Source organism: Lepidochelys olivacea (assembly GCF_965140295.1).
Source record: "Lepidochelys olivacea isolate rLepOli2 genome assembly, chromosome: 8".
Classification (NCBI taxonomy): Eukaryota; Metazoa; Chordata; order Testudines; family Cheloniidae; genus Lepidochelys; species Lepidochelys olivacea.
In genome coordinates, this window is record NC_140418.1 from 82,478,870 (window position 1) to 82,500,315 (window position 21,446).

At 41.4% G+C, this 21,446-nt stretch overlaps 1 protein-coding gene across 2 annotated transcripts in view; it reads left to right on the forward strand.

Annotated features, from left to right (window-relative positions):
• The first annotated feature begins 961 nt into the window (after positions 1 to 961).
• The window catches only part of ADGRL4 (adhesion G protein-coupled receptor L4), a 189,161-nt gene continuing 168,676 nt past the window's right edge, over positions 962 to 21,446 (forward strand). For both annotated transcript variants that reach the window (XM_084636592.1, XM_084636588.1), the window contains exon 1: positions 962 to 1,041. The gene's annotated coding sequence lies outside the window, so the exon portion shown is untranslated. The remainder of the gene's footprint in view (positions 1,042 to 21,446) is intronic.

Here is a 21,446-nt window from a genome sequence, read left to right on the forward strand (position 1 = left end):
TGCAGCTGTCAGAAAGAGAGGAGGAAAAAGCAAGTGAGAGAAAGGAGGAGGGGAAGTGTGTGAAGGAAAACAAAGAGGAATGATTTTGGTGCAAAAAGGGGGAGAAGGATTTAGGAACAGACAGAGACCTAGAAGCTTCAGAGCAGAGAAGCATCTCTGGAAGCAAATAAAAATGAGCGTTATAGGTCCCTGGATGCTGAAAGAAGAAAGAGCCTGGAAGAGAAAGAAACTGGACCCTGAGATTAGTGAAAGAAATGAAACCCTTAGAGCAAAGGGAGAAGCACTGATAGCAATAATTTAATATCTTTCTCCTGTATTTACAATGCCTGTGTGGGGCTGCAAAATACAATTTCTTTCTTACCAGTTTGTCCTGCATTCAGCAAATATTTTGTTTGGCTGCCTTGTGTTTGCTGATGCTGACTCAGAAAGAGAAGCAATGCTGTCAGACCTGGAAACAATATTAAACAGATTAACTGATGCATCAGGGTGAACTGAGATTTTGGTTTAGGGGTCATCACGCTCAACGGATGGTTATTGTCATTGTGAGATGGCAGATTTTCATAAGAAATGCTCAGCATATCCAGTTTTCATGTTAAGATTTATATGCTTATATTCTCTATAAGAATGATGCTAATCATTGCACAAAAGCTGTCCGGTGCACATGTGACTAATCAGGGTGAAATTTCCATTTGCTAGTTTATTAAACGCTGCATTGGGAGGTGTTACAGGGACTCCTTGAACAATATACAGAGAAAAAATAATTATGCAAGGTATTGTGATTACTGGAGGTAGATACACATATCCTGACTGATCATGTCACTGCCCAAACCAAGGTCAAAATCCTATTTGAAAATATATCTCATTGTGAAATGGGAAGTAAATTATTAAAGAGAATGTGTCCTAGTAAGTTAATATGTGCCATAAACCAGAACTCATTCTTTTGGATGCTAATGCAGATCATTGACTGTTAAAGAATTGAGAGATTTCTCCCACGGTGAACAAGAGGAAGTCTGTCTTCGGGTTAGAGATACAGTAGTTTCTGTAAGTACCATGTGGAAACTCCAAGAGCAAAATTAACTTACAGTGCCAGGCAATGTCATAGAATCCAAAAGCCTTATTTATAACCTTGAAATGAGCTGCAAAGGTTTGGTTGCAGCTTAAAAAATATGGCTGGGGAATTCAAATGAAAGATTAAAAACTCTGTCTGGCATTTACAAACAGAATTAGTACAGTTAGTATTTTAACAAACTTGCTTCTGTAGTATGCTCAGAAATGTGGGCTGCAGACTTCAGTTTCCATGTCAGAGTAATGTCACAAGTGTCCAAAACAAAGGAGAAAAAACAGAAATCGTATCACACTGGCTAAGTGTGTCATGATTAAAGCTGGTCAAGAATTTTCTGTTGAAGTTATATTAGATGGAAAATGTAGTGCCTGCAGAATCAAAATTTTCTGCAGGAAAATTTGGATTTTACTGAATTTTTTTGATGTTCTGTTAGAAAAATTAATATAAAATATTCCATTTGGGGACAAATTTGATCTCAATCAAGATATTTTGCCTTGTTGAACTGAATCCAAGCATTTTGTTTTGAGTCAGTTCGACATTAACCTTTCTGCTTCAGCTGCCACAGTGTACCATGTGAGCTGAAGTTCAAGTGCCTTTCCCACATCTGCTCCACAGGGCAAGTGCCCAGCTGGACTATATCTCCCATAAAGCACCGTGGCCAGCTGCTGGTTGAACCGATGTAGTGCATCATGGGAGATGTAGTCAACATGGAGTCTGACCCGTACAGAAGAATGGAAGCATGAAGTGCCATGTCAGTTAGGGGACATGGATTGATGTTTAACTGATCCAAAACCAAATGTTATTATTCAATTCTATTAACGGAATAAGAACATTTCAGTTCAGGTATTTCAAAACATTTTGTTTCAATACCAAAGGTAGCACTTAAATTGTTTTTTTCTAAAGGTTCCATTCTGTGAGGAAAAAAATCAATATTTCAGCTTTTTGTTCTGATTCAGGATGGAAAAGAAAATTTCAAAAGTGTGTCACTGGACAGAAATTTTGATTTTTGACCAGCTCTAGTCATGATCCACTCCCCTCCAAACCACCAGATCCTACTATTGTTATTAGCTACTGGACTTATATTTTTAATGTAAGTGGTAAAAGTCTTTGCTTTGATGTTCTATTTCTATAAAGTCTCATACACCACACTCATCACCCTAGTCTCTGGGGTACATTGCCTACTCATGAGCCGTGGGATGGAATTGTTTCTGAATTATTTCTTCAAATCTCTGTCATGACTCACTCTTACTGGCAGAAAAAAACAGGATGTCTATCTCAGGAGCTATAATCCCTTTTCAGATCTTGTTAAAATAGAGCACTCATTAATAATATTTTAAACAACCATATATATTGGGGGTTTTGAATAATCAAACCCATCATCTTAAAGTTCTGTAAGTCACATTAATTCTCAGCAGGACTGGTAATATCACTCCAAGGATAAGAAACCACCTGAAAGCTTCCTCAATGCTTCTCTTATTCTTCATTAAAGGAGCTGGTGTGTTTTGTTTTTGAGAAACAGAAGTAGATACGTGTCATGTAGAAAACTAACTTCAAAAGTACCTGGTTTCTCACCATCAATTATTAGAAGCCTCCAGGTGTTTAGCCCACCACTTTCTTACAGTAGAAAATTTGCTCTGGTTTTTTACAGATACAGGAACACATATAGCCAGTAAATCCAGTTTCAGTATTTAAAGACCTATTTGCTAACAATAGGGAGATGATTTTTTTTCTTCCTACAGGCCTCTAATCACTGCTAATAATTGGGGGTTTATATCAGACACCATTTAAAAACTCTACAATTTTGCTTGGGCCACTAATTAACATTACTGAGTTATTTCCTGAAACAATGGAGCAATGCAAAGTTCTTTTCAAGTGCAAAGAATTTAATGGAGATCACTGTACAGATATTCAAATGGGAGGGGGGCAAAACATACAACATTCTCTTTGTGACCACCTGATAAAAATAATGTTGCTACCCAACCATCCCCATATATACTCCATTCACCCACAAACAGGCTGAGAAAATATTAGGGGACAAATTTGGTTGGATTCCTGTGGTACTGAGCCCTCATATCTCCCAATGAAGACAAGCGAAGCTGCAGATACTCAGCCCCTCTGAAAATCAATTCAGAATTACGCTCCTTCTCCATTTTATTTTTTTCCCCAAGGTTTATTTGAGTTGAATGAATGCCAGTGCACTCTTTACTACTGTAGCTTAGAGACTACAACCACTTTTAGCCTACCAGCCCTGTCTAATTCTGCCTTCAGTATTTCTGAAGTTGTTTTGGCTCAAGGAGGAACTAGTGATTACACAAAAAGCTTCTTTCTCTCCATGTCAGAGCAAAGCTTTAAAGCTTCTGATACTGGATTCTGATCAGGAAAAAAAATTGTTTCTTAGATTCCCTGCCCCTATCCTGTGAAGATCAGATTATTCCTGAGATACAGCAACTGCTCAACATGAGCCAGCAGAGTCGGCAAAGCCCTGGCAGAAGCATGCTAATGTCTTGAGGGTAGTTCCTCTGTATTCATTTAAAATGCAATTAAATAGAACAAATACTAAGGGGGGGAGGGATGTTAAATGTTAAGTAAAATGGACAATATGTTACATATGCATACAAAAATATGGGGGGATTTTTCCTCCACCTCATACTTTTTATATAAAACATTTTGTAAGTGGAATAATATATGGTTAAAATATAGAATAATATAATGAATTTACTGGAATTGAGGTTAGAGTTCAAAACTATTGCCCAATAGGCGAAAAATGCCATCACGTTCGGGATTTATTTATCATCTTAAGGAATTACTTAGCCCTTTTGGGTTAGCCGCCACAAGTCCCTGAATTTGGAATCCTATAAATCTCAGATCTTATCTCTAGCAAGACAAGTGCTTTTCATATAAAGATACCTTTGAAAACCTATCATAGGGCTAAACATTTGTAATGGTGATTCTCTTTCAGGGGTGGTTCCTTCTACTTCCCCCCAGAGTTCCCCTTTTAGTGCCATGAAATCCATGGATTTAGTTACCTAATTTTGATGGGAGAGCCCAGACCAATTAACAGCTCTGTTTTGTGGGAAGCAGGGAGCAGGATTTACTGCCAGGGGGCTGGAACAATTTGTATAGTGGGGTAGCTGATAGCCATTGAACAGAACTGTAAACTCTGGATATGATAGAAACCACTTCAAGCCAGGGGGTGCTGCTGCATCCCCAGCACCTATGTCTACAGCTCAGGTTATTGCCAATGCCAATGGGCTGCAGATTCCTTTGCTGCAACATCCCTCTCTGAAGCTGAGGTGGCTCCAGGCTGAGCAACCAGTATGTCCTGTAGCAAACAGAGGCCTCATTTTCATGAGATACAAATCAATGCACTAGACCATTCTGTAAGAGATGGGCCCCATCTGTACATTTCAGTCCATGTGCAGGATGAGGGAAATATGGCAGAGTCCACTATGGTGGCCGGTACTGGCACGAGGAGCAAAATGTCCTGTGGTATTCTCAGACCTCTTTATGTTTAAGGGTACTGGAACGATTCTTAGTATGTTTTAACTGTATAATGCTACGTACCTGGCTAGCAGGCTCTCTGTCTGTCACACAGCTCCCTTAAAGCTCTCGCAGTTTGACACTGATTCCCCCTCTGGGTCTAATCCAGAGACCACTGGAGTCATTAGAAATGTTCCCGTTGGGGGAGCTTTGAATCGGGCTCTCTGGGCATGATGGCACATGAGCCAAAAGAGTAACAGAAGGAAGCAATGTTCAGTAGTATTTTCTAGGAGCATCTTCTGAGCCAGGATTCTTTATATTGCTCTTTAAGTAAGCCAAGAGTTTAATTCTGATCCAGAGGATAGAGATGAATTCCCACTTCAATGAACTTTACTGGAATGAATGTGAATGCAAAGGCTTAGCATTTGGCAGGCTGTCTCCCACATTTTTTTCAGCCTAACACTAATGAGTTTGATATTAGCATAATGTAACCACTACATTTCAATTCTAACCTGAATAATTAAAAATAAAAAAACAATGTGAAGTAGCTTGAAATGCAATCTGCCTGGACTTCAGCTGTTAGGAACTAATCTTTCTTGGCAAATTGAATTAAATACTGCAGTGCTGAATACATTGGACCTGACTGTGCTGTCGGATGTGCACGGTGCAGCAGTAGGGAAGTGAGAAAAAAGCAGAGACTCCAACCTCAAGGGCACTTGAACTGCAAACAAAACAGGCTGCCCCTAGATCTTTCTCTGTCACACACACACACTGGACTGTGTTGCTGTGCACTGCAGCTGCACATAGAAGGGGCACTATTAGAAACAGGCCGTGTCTCCAAAAGAAAAATGAATGGAAAAAGGGCATGGCCACAACGTCCTACCCGTCATGCCATGCTCCCTCCACTAAGGTGCACAATTCATTGGTTCAGCGAGAGGAGTAAGGTAAATAAATGCTAAACTGCTTACTCCTCCATATTGACTGTGTACAGCTTTGCCTGGACCCATTGGAAGGTCACTTGCCAGTATATCACACACCGGAGATGTACAACTGAGAGAGAGAGACAGTAATTCATAGTAGGTCAATGATGTGCTCATGAGTCTGGTACAACAAGACCCTTATTCCTGAGGCCCTTATGCACCACCATTGTAGTAATAACAATACCACAGTGTAGTATTAGAATTCTGTTCCTGCCCAGCAAGTAGTGTCTACAGTACAGTTTTGGGGTCATTATAACAAAATCAATTCATTGTATTGCGTGGTGTAACAGTGCAAAGCCCCGGCTGCACATTAATGGTTTTAATTGTCAAGGTCATTGTCACTGTTTCGTAATGTTAGTGCTGCTCTAAAATTTCCTGTTTGCTGAAAGTGCACATCATGGTATCAGACCTTCACACTTTCATGAATTCGCTTCTTAGGCAGGTACTATTTTTTTTCTGTGCAATTTGAATTAACGTGATTTAGCCTGTTTTTGTTTATGGTATTTGGGAGAAGTACATATGGATGCACTGTTGCAAGCTGTAGACTCACATTCTGTTTTTCATGTAGAAAGAATGAAGATCTGAAAAATACAAACGAGAGATTTTCCTAATCTGCTCCTGTGCCCCGTGAATAGCTTACTGAACAGTTATTTTGATTTAAAAGTTGTGAACCCATTTGGATGAAATAATGTAAAAATGGACCTGCATCCCTTGTAAAAACTGACCAATGCCACACACATACTGCTCTCTCTGGGGCCTTTTGCCTCTCTTAGCCACAAATGCCAATATTTAAAGATTACACAAGGCGTTCTCCATCCATTTTCCTGATCTCAGCCAATACTGCATCTCTCAGGCTCCAACAGCCCTAGCCTCTTCCCCCTTCTCCCTGAATCACCAGTAAGCTGCACAATAGGTAATCCTGTTCCTCAAAAGATGATTTGTCCTCCATTCTTGTCTATGAATCCTAACTGATGCCTCCACCCCCTGCCTCTATGAAATGCTCTCCCAAACTCCTTTGACTCTTTCCTCCTGCACAAACTCCGAGTCAGACTTCTTCAAGAACCTTGAAGATCTCTACACGGTCAAGCAGATGTACTAGCATCTGGTGGGCCTCCAGACTGCTGCTGCTTTCAAACCCTTTGTGCTGTCACCACGTATCAAGTAACACTTTTTGCGATGGCTCTCATGTTTGAATTTCATGTCTGTTCTTTAGTGTAGACTTCATCAGATTACAGAGGAGATTTTCCAAGGCATAAATAGGAGTCCAACTTCCAGTGACTTTCAATGGGGGATGCCAAGCTCCTCTTTGTGCTCTTGATAATCTTCCCCTATCTCTAAAACAAAGCAGGCACAAGTGGACTGTTCTTTCATTTTAGATGTATTTGTAGAGATCATAAATTAAGCCTTATATAGACAGTTGAAATCTGGTGCATTCTGTAGTGGAAATATTCCCTAGAGTGTATTATGCACTAAGACCCAGAACTTGCTTAATGCAACAGTAGTCAAGGGCCTTTGCTGATTTACTGCCAGATGCATTGGACCCCTGAGAATTTTCAAATGCAGGGATGTCTAAAAGGAGAGATTTCTGAGGAAGAGTAGAGAAGACTGATGAGGGACCCAGACATGGCATTGTCCAGTAAGCCTGTAGGGAAACAAAGAAATGGAATGCTTATTGAGGATTCCAGAGAAAAAGGGGCTCTCTAATTTCTTTTCTCTTCCCTCTAATCTCAGGGAAGACTCCCTCAAGATACTGGAATTCTTTTACATTTCTGAATGACAGTAAATTCTGCAAAATTACAGTGACTAATTTGTGATGAAATTGTGCACAATGTTAAATGCCAGCATTCTTTAAAAAAACATAAAATCTCATTTTCTAATCTGTTTTCTATTGCTTCCATCTCCATAGGATCTAAATTCTTAATTGCACACTATTCTTTCAGCAAAATTCAGTAGTTCACAACAGTTCAGCAGGTAAAGAGATTTATTTGCATTTGTGTAATTTGGGGTGGCTGCACAGCACAAAGAAATAGTGACTAAAGTCTGACTAATAGGTATTTGAAAATCCATTTGGGTTGCATCTCTTTGCTGCTTACTGTGTTCTCGGAAGTATGAGCCCTGGGCCACAGTGTCATATTTTGCAAAGTAACATGATTGATGCAATCCAGTTTGCTACATGGGGATTAGAACATTTGAAAGTATAAAATGTATCTATTGCAATGTGTTCAACAATTTAAAATGTTTCCATGAATTTCTTAGTCTGGCTGGAGACTATTTGTAAGGATTCTCCCAATTCTTACCTCTTAACCTCAAATAGAAAAATCTCAAGAGTCCCTTCTGAATTCCTTGATGTTCCTGAGCTTGGTATGGTTGAATTGTCCACTGAAATCAATGTGAAAGTGGAACATTTTGACCTGCAAGAAGATAAAAATGTGGCTATTTTAAGAAAGAAAACCCTCTTAGCCCCTTTGGTAAACTACAGGAGGTGAGGGCTGTCAATGTCTGGCAGTCTCTAAATTCTGCTGAGCCATTTGTCAGTGCCTTATAGAAAAGGGGTGGTTGTTTTCTCATATGATAACAAAGAGAAGGTGGTTGTTTTGTCTTGCATGGCCAGAAAACACTGCACAGAAGTAAGAAAATGTTTGAATGTATGTGACAGACACTTTCCAGTTTTACTGCCCAGGTAATGACAGCAGTAGCTTTGGTTTCAGAGTAGCAGCCGTGTTAGTCTGTATCCGCAAAAAGAACAGGAGTACTTGTGGCACCTTAGAGACTAACAAATTTATTAGAGCATAAGCTTTCATGGGCTACAGCCCACTTCATTGGATGCATAGAATGGAACATATAGTAAGAAGATATATATATCTTATATATATCCAATGAAGTGGGCACATGTATACGTGCATACAGAGAACATGAAAAGGTGGAGTAAGAGGCTAATTAATTAAGATGAGTTATTATCAGCAGGAGAAAAAAACTTTTGTAGTGATAATCAAGATGGCCCATTTAGGCAGTTGACAAGAAGGTGTGAGGATACTTAACATGGGGAAATAGATTCAATATGTGTAATGACCCAGCTACTCCCAGTCTCTATTCAAACCCAAGTTAATGGTATCTAGTTTGTATATTAATTCAAGCTCAGCAATTTCTCGTTGGAGTCTGTTTTTGAAGCTTTTCTGTTGCAATATTGCCACCTTTTAAATTTGTTACTGAGTGGCCAGAGAAGTAGAAGTGTTCTCCTACCTGTTTTTGAATGTTATGATTCCTGATTTGTGTCCATTTATTCTTTTGCGTAGAGACTGTCTGGTTTGGGCAATGTACATGGCAGGGGGGCATTGCTGGCACATGATGCCATATATCACATTGGTAGATGTGCAATGAACGAGCCCCTGATGGTGTGATTAATGTGATTAGGTCCTATGATGGTGTCACGTGCATAAATATGTGGACAGAGTTGGCATTGGGCTTTGTTGCAAGGATACATTCCTGGGTTAGTGTTTTTGTTGTGTGGTGTGTGGTTGCTGGAGAGTATTTGCTTCAGTATTTGCTTGGGGGGCTGTCTGTAAGCAAGGATTGGTCTGTCTCCCAACATCTGTGAGAGTGAGGGATCGTTTTTCAGGATACATTGTAGATCTTTGATGATGTGCTGGAGAGGTTTTAGTTGGGGGCTGAAGGTGATGGCTAGTGGCATTCTGTTATTTTCTTTGTTGGGCCTGTCCTGTAGTAGGTGACTTCTGGGTACTCTTCTGGCTCTGTCAATTTGTTTTTTCACTTCAGCAGGTGGGTATTGTAGTTATAAGATCTCTATCAAGCATTCTTACAGGTGTTTGTCTCTGTCTGAGGGATTGGAGAAAATTCAGTTTATCTTAGAGCTTGGCTGTAGACAATGGATCATGTGGTGTGTCCTGGATGGAAGCTGGAGGTGTGTAGGTAAGTATAGCAGTCAGTAGGTTTCCTGTATAGGAAAATGGGATTATGTGACAATCACTTATTAACACAGTAGTGTCCAGGAAATGGATCATTTGTGTAGATTGGTCTAGGCTGAGGTTGATGGTGGGATGGAATTTGTTGAAATCATGGTGGAATTCCTCAAGGGCTTCTTTTCCATCGTTCCAGATGATGAAGTTGTCATCAATATAGTGCAAGTAGAGTAGGGGTGTTAGGGGATGAGAGCTAAGGAAGCGTTGTTCTAAGTCAGCCATAAAAATGTTGGCATACTGAAGGGCCATGCGGGTACCCATAGCAGTGCCGCTGACTGGAAGCTATATATTATCCCCAAATGTGAAATAGTTGTGGGTGAGGACAAAGTCACAAAGGTCAGCCACCAGGTTTGCCATGACATTATCAGGGATACTATTAGCTTTGGTGTTTCAGCTAATAAGAGATGCATAGTAAGATAAAGAGACATTGTAGAGACCCTGATCATGGTGGTTGGGGTGGGGGGGGAATCTTGCATAAAATTTTCTGGAACAATAGAAAGACTGCTGATTTCCTTACCCTCTTTTTCCTATAGTAGATACTGCTGTATGGGTGGGGTCCCCGAGATTGCCTTATTTATTACTGGCTGGCAAGTAGTAATGTATTGTATAAATAACCAGCTAGAACAGACTGTACATTCCAAGGAGAGACATTTAATTCTTTGGAGTCTACCAGGAAGTCAACTCTGCCCTAATTTCCGATGTGATTCAATAGGCCATTTTCCAGAGATGTTTGGAGCCAGAATACAACCATTCTGATATGACTGTTAAAAAAATATTCCCATGATTATAAAACCACAGAGGGACAATTTGTTTGGGGAGGTGCACTGACAACTCACAACAAAACAGTGAATATTATCAAGCTGATATTGTGTTCCTGAAAAAAGAAATGATAACTTCTTGCGCACATTGAGCTGCATTTGGCTCTCAGCTACAGGGGGGCTACTCCCATTCACTTTGGTGCTCTTGTGTAACTGAGCAGCATCTGGCCAATTTTCTCTGAAGTGTGCAGTGTTTATTAATGTGCCTCTATTTTAAAATCTATGTACTGTCCAATTTAACTTCTTTGAACAGGAATGTAACCTTACCACCCTGTCTGAGTAAAGAGCATGGTGTAGAGTCACAACCTTGTGCTTTCCCCTGCTCTGGGGGGAAGTAAAGCTCTTTTGCTAGTACAAAGTACTCACTCCTCTCCACCCATTCACACCTACCCTCCTGTAACAGGGGAGAGACGAAATCCCCCAGTGACTGCTGTTCCTACCCTGTAGGCTCCAGTGACATAGGTAGCCTGGGGAGGAGTGCAAGGAGGTTCCTTATGCACACTTATTCCCTCGCATAGGATGTGAATGAGGGCTCACAGCTGATTCCTTGATGTTTGTTTGTCATTTTATAATTGCCAACACTTAGCATGGACAGAGCATTTTAGTCAAAGGATTTTACATAGTCAGTACTTAGCACTGGATTGGATTTGACCTATAACTGCTGTCATCATAACCCAATCATTTGGATTTGTATAGCTTTGTCAGACGTCTGTAAAACACAATGGACTTCACACTTTCTTATATTGGTGAGCGTCTGTTCATGTAAGTAGCCCTACAAAAGTCCATGGAACCACTTGTGCAGTAAGGTGCTCTGCCATGCAAGTGATGATATCAGAATGTGGCCCAATATGTGCAATAGTTGCCATATACAGAGACAATATAGAATGAAGTCCCATTCTTTCCCTCTGTGAGCACAGAAGGACTTACATGTTCCTTACAAGTTTTGATTATGATTCCACTGGACAGCATGCTATAAAGAGGCCATGAACCCCTCCCTACCAGAACCCTGCTCCATGGTGGCTGTCTCTGCAACAATGCAGAAGAGAACTGGAGAGAGAATTGGAGTGTAAGATTGGTTCTAAGAGTATGTTAAAGAAAACCCCTTGCAGAGAAGAGTTGAACAGGGTTTCCTGGGTCTGAACTAACGGCCACACATTGGCCCTACCAGTGCTGTGACGCTGTGAGCAAATTATTGTGTCCACATCCCCAAACCCCATCAGGGACCCCTTTGCAACCCTCAGTTATTCAGAGTTTGAGCTTCAGTTGAAGGATTAATCCACTGCTCTCATTCATTGCTCCTGTTCCTGCACACTGGGAGAAATCCTGTCCCTATTAAAGTCAGTGGCAAAACTCCCATTGCTCGGGGTCAGGATTTCACCCACTGTTTAACCTTTCTTCTCTCTTCCCCTCACTTTCCAGCAAATGACTTTGCAATGACATGTTAGACTAGTCCCCACTGTTACATTTTAATTTGGAGAATTTGATCAGCATTAGCTCCCAGGATAGTTGGTAGGAGTTTAAAAATTTGTATTTGCCAAGTGTTTTACTGGGGAGAGGGACAGGAGAGAACCTGATTTTGCTCTCACTTAAATCAGTGTAAATCAGAAGTAACTCCACTACTACTAATTTATAGCACTAGGCTGATATAAGTGAGATCAGAATCAGACCCAGGGACGCTCTTGAAAAGACTGCTGCAGCTAGGCAACAAAAGGAAAATGGCATATTGTAACACTCCTAATGAAAAAGGGGAGAAAAAATCCAGTGGCTGCGAGCCAGACCTCCTAGGTAGAAAACACAAGCAAAACAGCTTATGTTTTCATGTTATTTTGTCATTCTTAGAGGGAGGAGGAAAGATTCCACATGTCTGAAGGAAAGAGATGCTGAGATAATGAAGCATTTTATCCAACTTCAATGATGTTCTATGGAAGCTTTACTTTAAAAAAAGAAACACCATCCACCTTTGCGTGTGTGTGTGTGTGGTTTAGCAAAGGCATTTCAAACGTAGATCCCATGTCAGCATCATCACTGCACTGCAGCTTGACTGACTTCATATCTTGTGTGTATTTGGGGGTGGGGAGGGAAGGGGCAGGAAGAGTTGCTTACGGTTGTAAATACTACTGAGTATGGTGTAAACCTCCCAGCTAAACTAAGCAAGTGTCAAGTCTTGGTGCTAGCGTTACATGTCTGTTATGATCCTCCATGCATTCTTATGACATTACAGATGAAAAAACTGGAAACAATTAGGTCAGAACAGAGATTATCAGTGGAATTTAATAACATTTTCAGTTAACTCACTAAGTAACTGTTTCAACACTCCACCAAAACAGTCCTTCAAAGTGTACATTAGTCATAATGTGTAATCTTATTTCTACAGTGTATTCAGAAAGTATCTGAAATATAATGTTCTAATGAACAGTAATATACACACTGTATGTCGATATTGCTATTTTTTTTGAAGCAGTTGCAGAGTAATCAATACATTTTAACGTGTCTCATCAAAGCTTTTTGTTTGTCCACCAGTCTGGAAGTGAGAGAGAGAGAGAGAGAGAGAGAGCTGTCATATCTTCTAAAATTAAAATGCTTCACTTTTAAATTACTGGGTGTCACTTCAACAAAGTCTTCCAATGTCTCTCCATTTTCCTTCAGAAGAGTAGTAACACTTCAGAAGCATCAAAAGCAAACAAGTTGGCATTTATGATTTTCTATTTAACATACGGAAACTATTTGTTGAAGTTGCAACATGTTTTTCATCTTTTTACATGAAAAATACAAAGTTCGTAAAAGGAAAGAATTCTTTTAAAGGTTCCCTTAAACCATCCCTCGGTGTATAACAACATCTGTTAGGAAACCTATATTTAGGAGGCTGTTTTTTTAACGAAACAAAGAACACAGGCAACATTAAATCAGAGTAAAGCACAGTAAAAGTAGTGCTAGAAAGACAGCTCAAAAAACTAAAACAAAATTTATGAAGGATTTGTCAAGACACCATAGACACATATATAAAGGGATGCTATCAAGCAGTTTAAATTCAATTTAACCTGCCTTAAATGTTTAACTTAAGGGACCAAAACTTGCTTCCACTTGAATCAGTGACGATACTTCTCCAGACTTCTATGAGGGCACAACTAGGCCCATAAAGTACTGTGCAACACCAATTATTTGAACGTCTCAGATTCATGTTCCAATCTGTGTTTAGACCTGAACTGCTCTCTGAGATCTTGGATTCAACCCTGATCACAACCTAGAATGGCAGTGGCAATTTCCAGGTTTGACTGGGATTATGGAGGAAACACTAACAAAGAGGCAGGAGCCTATGGGCATGTCTACACCAGAGTCTAAGGCAAAGGTGGGCAAATTATGGCCTGTGGGTCACATCCAGCCCGTGGGACCATCCTGCCCGGTCCCTGGGTTCCCCGCCGGGGAGGCTAGCCTCGGCCACTCCCCCGCTGTCCCCCCTTCCTCTCCGCCAGGCGGGCAGCACTCAGGGTGGTGGAGCTGCGTGCTCCTGCAGGGCAGAGTGGCAGCGTGTCTGGCTCTGGCCAGGCGATGCAGCTCCCAGACATGCTGCTCTTAGCGGCATGGTAAGGGGCTGGGGGAGGGGGGTTGGATAAGGGCCGGGGGTCCCTGGGGGCAGTCAGGGGACAGGGAGCAGGGGGCAGTTGGATGGGACAGAGTTTGGGGGGGTAGGGGATGGGAAACGGGCGGGAGGGGTTGCATAGGGGGTGGGGGTCCTGGGAGGGGGTGGTCAGGGGACAAGGAGTGGGGGGAGGGGGGTTGCATGGGTGGGAGGTTCTGAGGGGGGCAGTCAGGGGGAGGGGGCCAGGCTGTTTGGGGACATGTGCACAGCCTTCCCTACCCAGCCCTCCATACAGTTTCACACCCCGATGTGGCCCTCGGGCTAAAAAGTTTGCCCACCCCGGGCTCAGGTGGGACTGTATTTTGGGTAAACATACTCATGCTAGCTTTACCTGGGCTAACATGGCTCCGAATAATAGAGGCGGTCGCATAGGCTTCAGTGTGGGCTGTGTAAGTGTACTGGAGACCCTGTGTACGTATTCGCGTTGCTGGCCCATGTCGAAGCGCGCGCCGCCCTGCCCCCATGGCTATTTCTAGGTGTACTATTGCCAGTAAAGCTAGCAAACGTCTGGCTACCCCCGCTGAAATCACCGCTCAGCAGCACAGACAGGCCTAAAGGGGGCCTGAGGGTCCCCAGAAAGGCAACCGCGTTGAGGGGCATCTGAAAGAAACTCACGTTCTAAAGACAATGGTCCCATGAGGAAGGGTGGGGTCTGAGAGGAAGGGTCAAGGAACTGGAGATGATTGTGGAAGAGGAGAGGAAGTGAACCCAAGGAAGATGAGCGCTAAAATCTCAAAATATCTTCATAGTTTTACAGAACTTAAAATCATTCATTTAAGTGGAGATCTCCTAACAGATTAGTATTCATGTGATGAATGTACAGATCAATTATGTTTTGACAAGCACACATGATTGTAATGCAAATATGCTTGTCAGAGACATGATTAGGCCAAATCCTCAGGAGGTGTAAAATGGTGACGCTCCACTGAGCTCAGTGGAACTATGTCAATTTACGCCTGCTGGCAATCTGGTCTTTTGTCTTTTAACATATCTTTGTGATGGTTTATTGAATGTGAATATCATTGTGTTTAAGGCCCAGAGCCATATGAAAGGGGCAGAGGACAAAGTATGAGATGGTTCCAGTCCCCAGACCATGTTGGGACTATATGCCAATGAATGTGTCAAAATTCCCATTGATTTTAATGGGAATCAGAATGGTGTCCCATATTCGTTTAGGTTGCTTACACTCAGTTAGCTAGTAATTCTGTCTGGCTGAAGAATGCTTTCACTAAGAATTATATACCCCTCCTCCCCCACACATACAACACACATGAAAATTACATTAGATTAAAGTTTTGTTTGTGTTCTTACACAGCAGATGATGAGGGGTATAATCCTTCCATGTCTACTATCTGTTAATTGAAAAGGAGGACTTGTGGCACCTTAGAGACTAACCAATTTATTTGAGCATAAGCTTTCATGAGCTACAGCTCACTTCATCGGATGCATCGGATGTATCGGATGCATAGAGATGGTTAGTCTCTAAGGTGCCACAAGTACTCCTTTTCTTTTTGCGAATATAGACTAACACGGCTGCTACTCTGAAAACTATCTGTTAATTGGGATCCATAACTGCTTAGCCCAGGATGTTAGTTGACCAAATCATGGCACTTGTGATTTGATTGGCCCAAAGGGGTGGTCTTGCCATAAAGGGGCAATATTTCCATTGGAGAGTACTTTTTCCCAATTGCCCCAGCTGTGATGGCATGATGGCAGTGCCTTCAGAGGTGGTGTTAGGAAGAACAGCAGGACTTACTCTGCAAGGGTTAGCTATATGTTAGCAGGTATCTCTGTCCCTCATTGCTGCATATCCTTAGCAAGGAGACTTTATGTAACCCATACTGTTTTAGACATCTAGGGACCAGACCCTCAGCTAGTATCAATCAGGGTAGCACCACTAAGTCAATTGACATCAGCTGAGGATCTGGGCTCTAGATTTTTTGCTATCCGAAAGGAGAAATCCAATTCTTCTGCAATTATTCAGCAATCTCAAAACATTACAGTAATGCTTCACGTCTCTGCAAAGGTACAGAGATATGCTAAACTGGCTACCACATAAGACAGTTACCCTGTGGCCTGTGCTGTAAATGAAGAGGCTTAGCAGGGTTTATTAAAACTTGCTGCTCTTTATCACCGAGCTACTAAAGCTGCTGGAGTTTCTTGCTTATGGGAAACCCATGAGGAGAATATGAACTGGGAACAACTGTATGGTTGTAGCCCAATTGTTCCTATGCTTGCAAAAATCAGAAAGAAAGGAAAAAGTGATCAGGGGAAGATATATTATAAAGTGTGGCTGTGGTTTCAAGTTGCTCTGTGAGTTTCTATATTGTTACTTTGCTTTCAGGCACAATAAAATGCCAGTTATTAATACTGCAATTACCCAGCCTTATCACGGCTATCCACACATACTGACTATGACTAGAGTTCTAGATGATATTGTTTTCATTAGTGTGACCAAAGGGAAATTTAATTATTGATACATCTCTCAAATGGACAACGGAAAATACAAGGATTAAGGAATTAATCCTGATGCTTAATTACAATAAGATATTTTGTAGTTCTAGATGGGATATTATTGACACTCTCGGTAACCCTATTCTATTGACTCTTTTGTGACAGCACAAAATGTTGTTGTATAGAAAATATGTTATTCATTACATGACATTAAAAAGAAGCATAGTCTTCCTATCAGCTTTGTGTATGAAGCAGGAAGATCTAATCACCAGGGTTTGTTCTGGATCATAGCCGTTCCTGACTGCATACCATAAATTCAGATTATTGGAACAAAACAAAATGATCTACAGGTAATAGAAACAGAAGAAATGCACTGATAGACAGATCAGGGAACTGTGACTAAATGGAACCAGGTAAGCTAAAAGGCACTATTTTAAAGTACAGGGTGAGATCTGTTAGGTTGTTTTTTTTCAGGAACAACTTGTGTGTGTGTGTAAACATTTTATCCAGGAGACCTACTAAATCTTAATAAAATTAATGAGCTTTATTACCTAATTTATATACTTTCATTGTGGATTTTTCAATTGTATAAAAATAAGAACCATCTGTGGAAAAACAAACCTCAACTTGTTTGTGCAATTGCTTCTCTGTTGTTGTTTAGATTTCTAGAAAACAGATGCGTGTTTTTCATTTGGGGAAAGTATACATCTGTTCTGAAGAATTATCTCCAGAAATCCTAAATGTTCCAGTAAGAGTCTATTAAATTACATGCAAAGCTAACCAACTTTCACCACATCATCTACACATATGAACATGTGTGCATGCTTACACACACACACAAACTCAACAACAACAACAAATGGTAATACTTACAAGTTGAGGAGTCCATTTACTCCGGAAATCCGTAAATTTTAAAAATAGTCTGTAATAATTTAGTTTAGAGAAAGGAAGGAGAAAGTAGGGACATATTTACTTCTGTGTGTGTGAGGGGATATCTGTGCAGTCCCATATAGTATACACTTTAACAGTGATGAAACCATTAAGGTTCTAGAGAAATTCCTGTATAGGGTTTAGTAAAGAATGAGTTCCTTTCTATAGCTTGCTTAAACCATCCAATAGAATTTTATAATAGGGGTATTATTCTCTGTTATAGTCTATGGGATGGTTTAAATATTTTATAGAGAGGTTATTATTCTCTATTAAATTTTACAGAAATTTTCCATGTGGGGAAAAGGAGAACTCATTCTATATGTGTTTAGAATGTTAACAGAACTCGGGATTTACTTTAATCCATGATACAGTACATTTTCCCCTGGTTCTTATTAGAAAACACAAGAGCTATAACATTAATTGTGATGACATGTGTGTGGTTTGCATGTTTATGTGCATTTCGGGAATCGAATTAACATATTTCCTCTGGGCTGGGGGATTTTTTCATAAGGTCAGAAATACAAATCATAAAATTGGATTGACACTGCAGAATCTCAGTGCAGAAGGGATCTAAGAGTCCATTAAGAATTTGTAAACTTCTCTCCAGGAGCAAAACAGTGCAGTTGAGATGAATTTTGGAAGTAAATTCTAAACAGGTGGACAGAGCAGCAGGCATCCAGCACGAGGACATTGCTATCCAGTCAGAGAAAAAGAACCGCAGGGGCAAGGGGATGATGTAAATCACAGTTGCCAGGCTGAATATTTTCACTGCACATTCCACATAGAGCAGACATGCATGGGATCTAGAAATATGAGCTGGTAACTAATAGCGATGCTGGCTCCCTGCATGGCATTAATGGCAGTGGAAATTAAAGCTGCCCATATGTGTTTCATTGCATAGCTCTGAAAGTTCTCATGGGGTAAAATTTATCTTTGTGCAAACTATGCCTCTCTTAAGTCCAACTTAAGCCCATAGAACGGCACAAGACTTATGCACCACTGAAACCCCACCTAAATGGTGCAATGGCCTTGTGCTGGGCTTCTGTGTGGGAGTGAATTTTGCTATTAGGGCTCTAAAATGGAACTTGAGTGATGCTTAGGCCTTGTGCTCTCTGGCCTCTGCACAGCAGTGAACTCCAACCATGGTGAACTGAGTTCCCTTCCATGTATGAACATCATGTTCTATTGAATGTCAATTTTTTAAATTAAAATTGGCATTTTGGAGCCTCCTGCTGGTGATGTCTGCAGGGAACAAGGGCAGGATGGAAGGTCCAGGTTGAGAGCTCATTTACCTGTTTCCATGCTGCTTTAAATACCTGCAGAACCATCAGGGGAAGGGGAATGTTACTGGTGAAAATGGTGACTAGGTGAAAGTTTTTCCTTTGCTGTTTATTCTGCTATCAAAGAAGATGGATCTTTCAGCAGTAAAAGGGCTAGAACTGCCATATTTAATTAAAGATGGGAGTTGGGCTAGTAAGATCTACAGGACTGAGCCCATTGGGATGTTAGTGCTAGGCCCAAACATGACTCCTGAGGTCTTCAACAGCCTGTAGAGGAGACAGGCATGTGTGTGCAGGTTCTTCTCTAAATGGAGGCTGTTACAACTGATGCAATGTGGCTTTGATGTCCACACATTAACTGAACAATGCATCTGGGCTAGCAGGTAATTTAATTTTAAATTAAACTCTGAGGCATTTAAGGAAATATGTGTGAACTGAATTTTGTTAAATCACACTACCTATTTGTATACACACAATGGACCTGCGCATACTCCCCCTGACTTCACTGGGGAGAAAGAATAGGCCACTTATCTTCCCTGGATTGTTTTACCATCCCAATATGCAGCAAAACCATAGCCCCTGACTCCTCAGCATTTTCACACTACCCCCAATGGCCACTGTGCTGTCACCTACAGTTCTAATGCACAGTAGTTCACTTCCTGATGGTTTCACTGCTCTACTGTTTGGATGTCTGGGAGTTTGGTTAATGTCCTTGGCTAGCCAGCCACTGACAATAACTCTGCCTGAATGCTGCCCACCTGCTTGTCTGTCTACAACTCTTGGATACCCTGCCTGTTGTCACTTTGGCTATGTCTTTTCTGTCTCCTGTGCCAGCTGGCCGGGCTGGGGGCTGATTAATTGCCTGTGGTGCTTTTCCTCCTCTGACTCTATGCCTGAGGCTATTTCTTACATCCACCAAAGTCAAATGTGCAAAGCCCATTGAAGTCAGCAGAAATTCTCCCATTGCTTTCAGTGGGACTAGATCATGTCCTAAATCCCCAGGGCTTTCCCTGATGCTACAAGGATCATGATAGTGTTTAGTTCCATGTCCAAAATATTGTACTTCTGTCTGTAGTTCTATCTTCCTAGCGAGGCCTTAGTTCCTGGGAGAGCATCATTGTTGGCCATATCATCCTTGAGGAATCATCCCTCTGTCTGAATCCTTCCACCTACCCAATATCCCACCAATTGATCTTTTTATTTACTTTTGCAGTGCCACTCCTGAGAAGGTGTCCCTAAAGGTCATTTCTACTTTAAGATTAGTTTTCCTTGCAAGCTTTCTCTGCTTGCTGAACCTACTTCTGTCGGGTGCTTTCCCCTTGCCAAACGTTTTTGTCTGATGCTTCCCTTGAAGGAAACCATCTTCCCCCTTAGGCACCTGGAAAAAATGTGGCTACATTTTCAAAAGAGCAAAACGCACATTTAGGCATCTTGGTAAAGGGGCAAGATTCTCCACCAAGGTCTTCGAACCCAGCAGCTCCCATTGAGCAAGAGGTATGATTGGGAGCCTGAGGTGTTTTAAAACTGACCACAAATTGAGGGCAGTGAGCTCTTTTTGGAAAAACTGGCCACTTATGTATGTATTGTATCTCCAGAGGACAATAGAATCTTATTAAGAAATCCTTTTTGCCTAGCCAAATATTTCCTATGTTCCTTTTTAGAGGGGAATCATGATGTAATTTTTCCTGCTTTAGTTAAGAGGCTGTCAGTATTTCCATTATGACCCTCCCTTTTAGACGGGTTTATAACTGAGCTGTAAGACATGCAACATAGTCTGAAAACTGATGGGCATTTTAGTCCAGAAGAGTGTTTCCAAAGCATTAATTTAATCAGTTGGGCTGTAATGAAGTTAGAGGAGGGTAGGGATACAAATATTTTGTAGGTTTAGATGTTTGCCTTTTATTTTTTTTTAAAATGACAGGCAGTTAATCCATTGTAACACCTGCTCTGGAGCTGTTAGGATGTATCCTGGCATAGATCTTTGTGTTAACTGCTTCATAGAATGTATCACTACAATTCAGCATACAATGAAACTTGAACGAACATAAGGAAGCAATTTTTCCACTCGGTTACATTGGTGTAATTCACTCTGTGCCCTGACTTACAGAAGCGGAGTGGTAGCATTCCTCCTGGCCACATGGAAGTAGGCTGTACTGTCTCAGAAGCACTTTTCTCTTCCCCTGAGCTTCCTTCTGGGTGTCCCTCTGGATGTTCTTCTCGGGGCGGGGGTTGTGATTTCCTTCTGTAGCACTGCCTCCTGCTCAAACCCCTGACTTCCGTGTGGAGATCCAGGCAGGAATAAATGCTGTTCGAAACAGAATTAGCATTTGCTGAATCCCCATACAGTGTCTTCTGAGCAGGCACAGGGGGATGCCACCATTTTTGCCAAAGGTCCTGCTGAAGGCCATCCTGCCAAAGAGTAGGGGCAGGACAACTCCTGCTTCAGCAGATCCCCTGGCCCCGCAGCACTAGCAGGCCACTCCCCCTGCCCAATCCACAGCTCGCCCCCCCCCCCCAAAAGCACCTTCTACTAGAAGTGATGCCTTTTAAAATCCATGTTATTACATTAAGGTCGTGAATGTTCGGAAGGGGTTTCCTATTCCCAGACCAACTAAGCAATAAAACAATTTGCCTAAATGGAGAGAGGCAAATCTGATTAGTAAATAATCACAATGAAGTTTGCATCTTTCGAGTAGTTATTGGTAAGAAAATACATAGCAATTGCTTTTACCAAATAGGATCTAAGCTAAGCCAGGTTTGTTTGATTGAGAACTATCTATGGACATGAGGCATTTTAAGGTGACACACAGTGATAACCTCCTGTCTC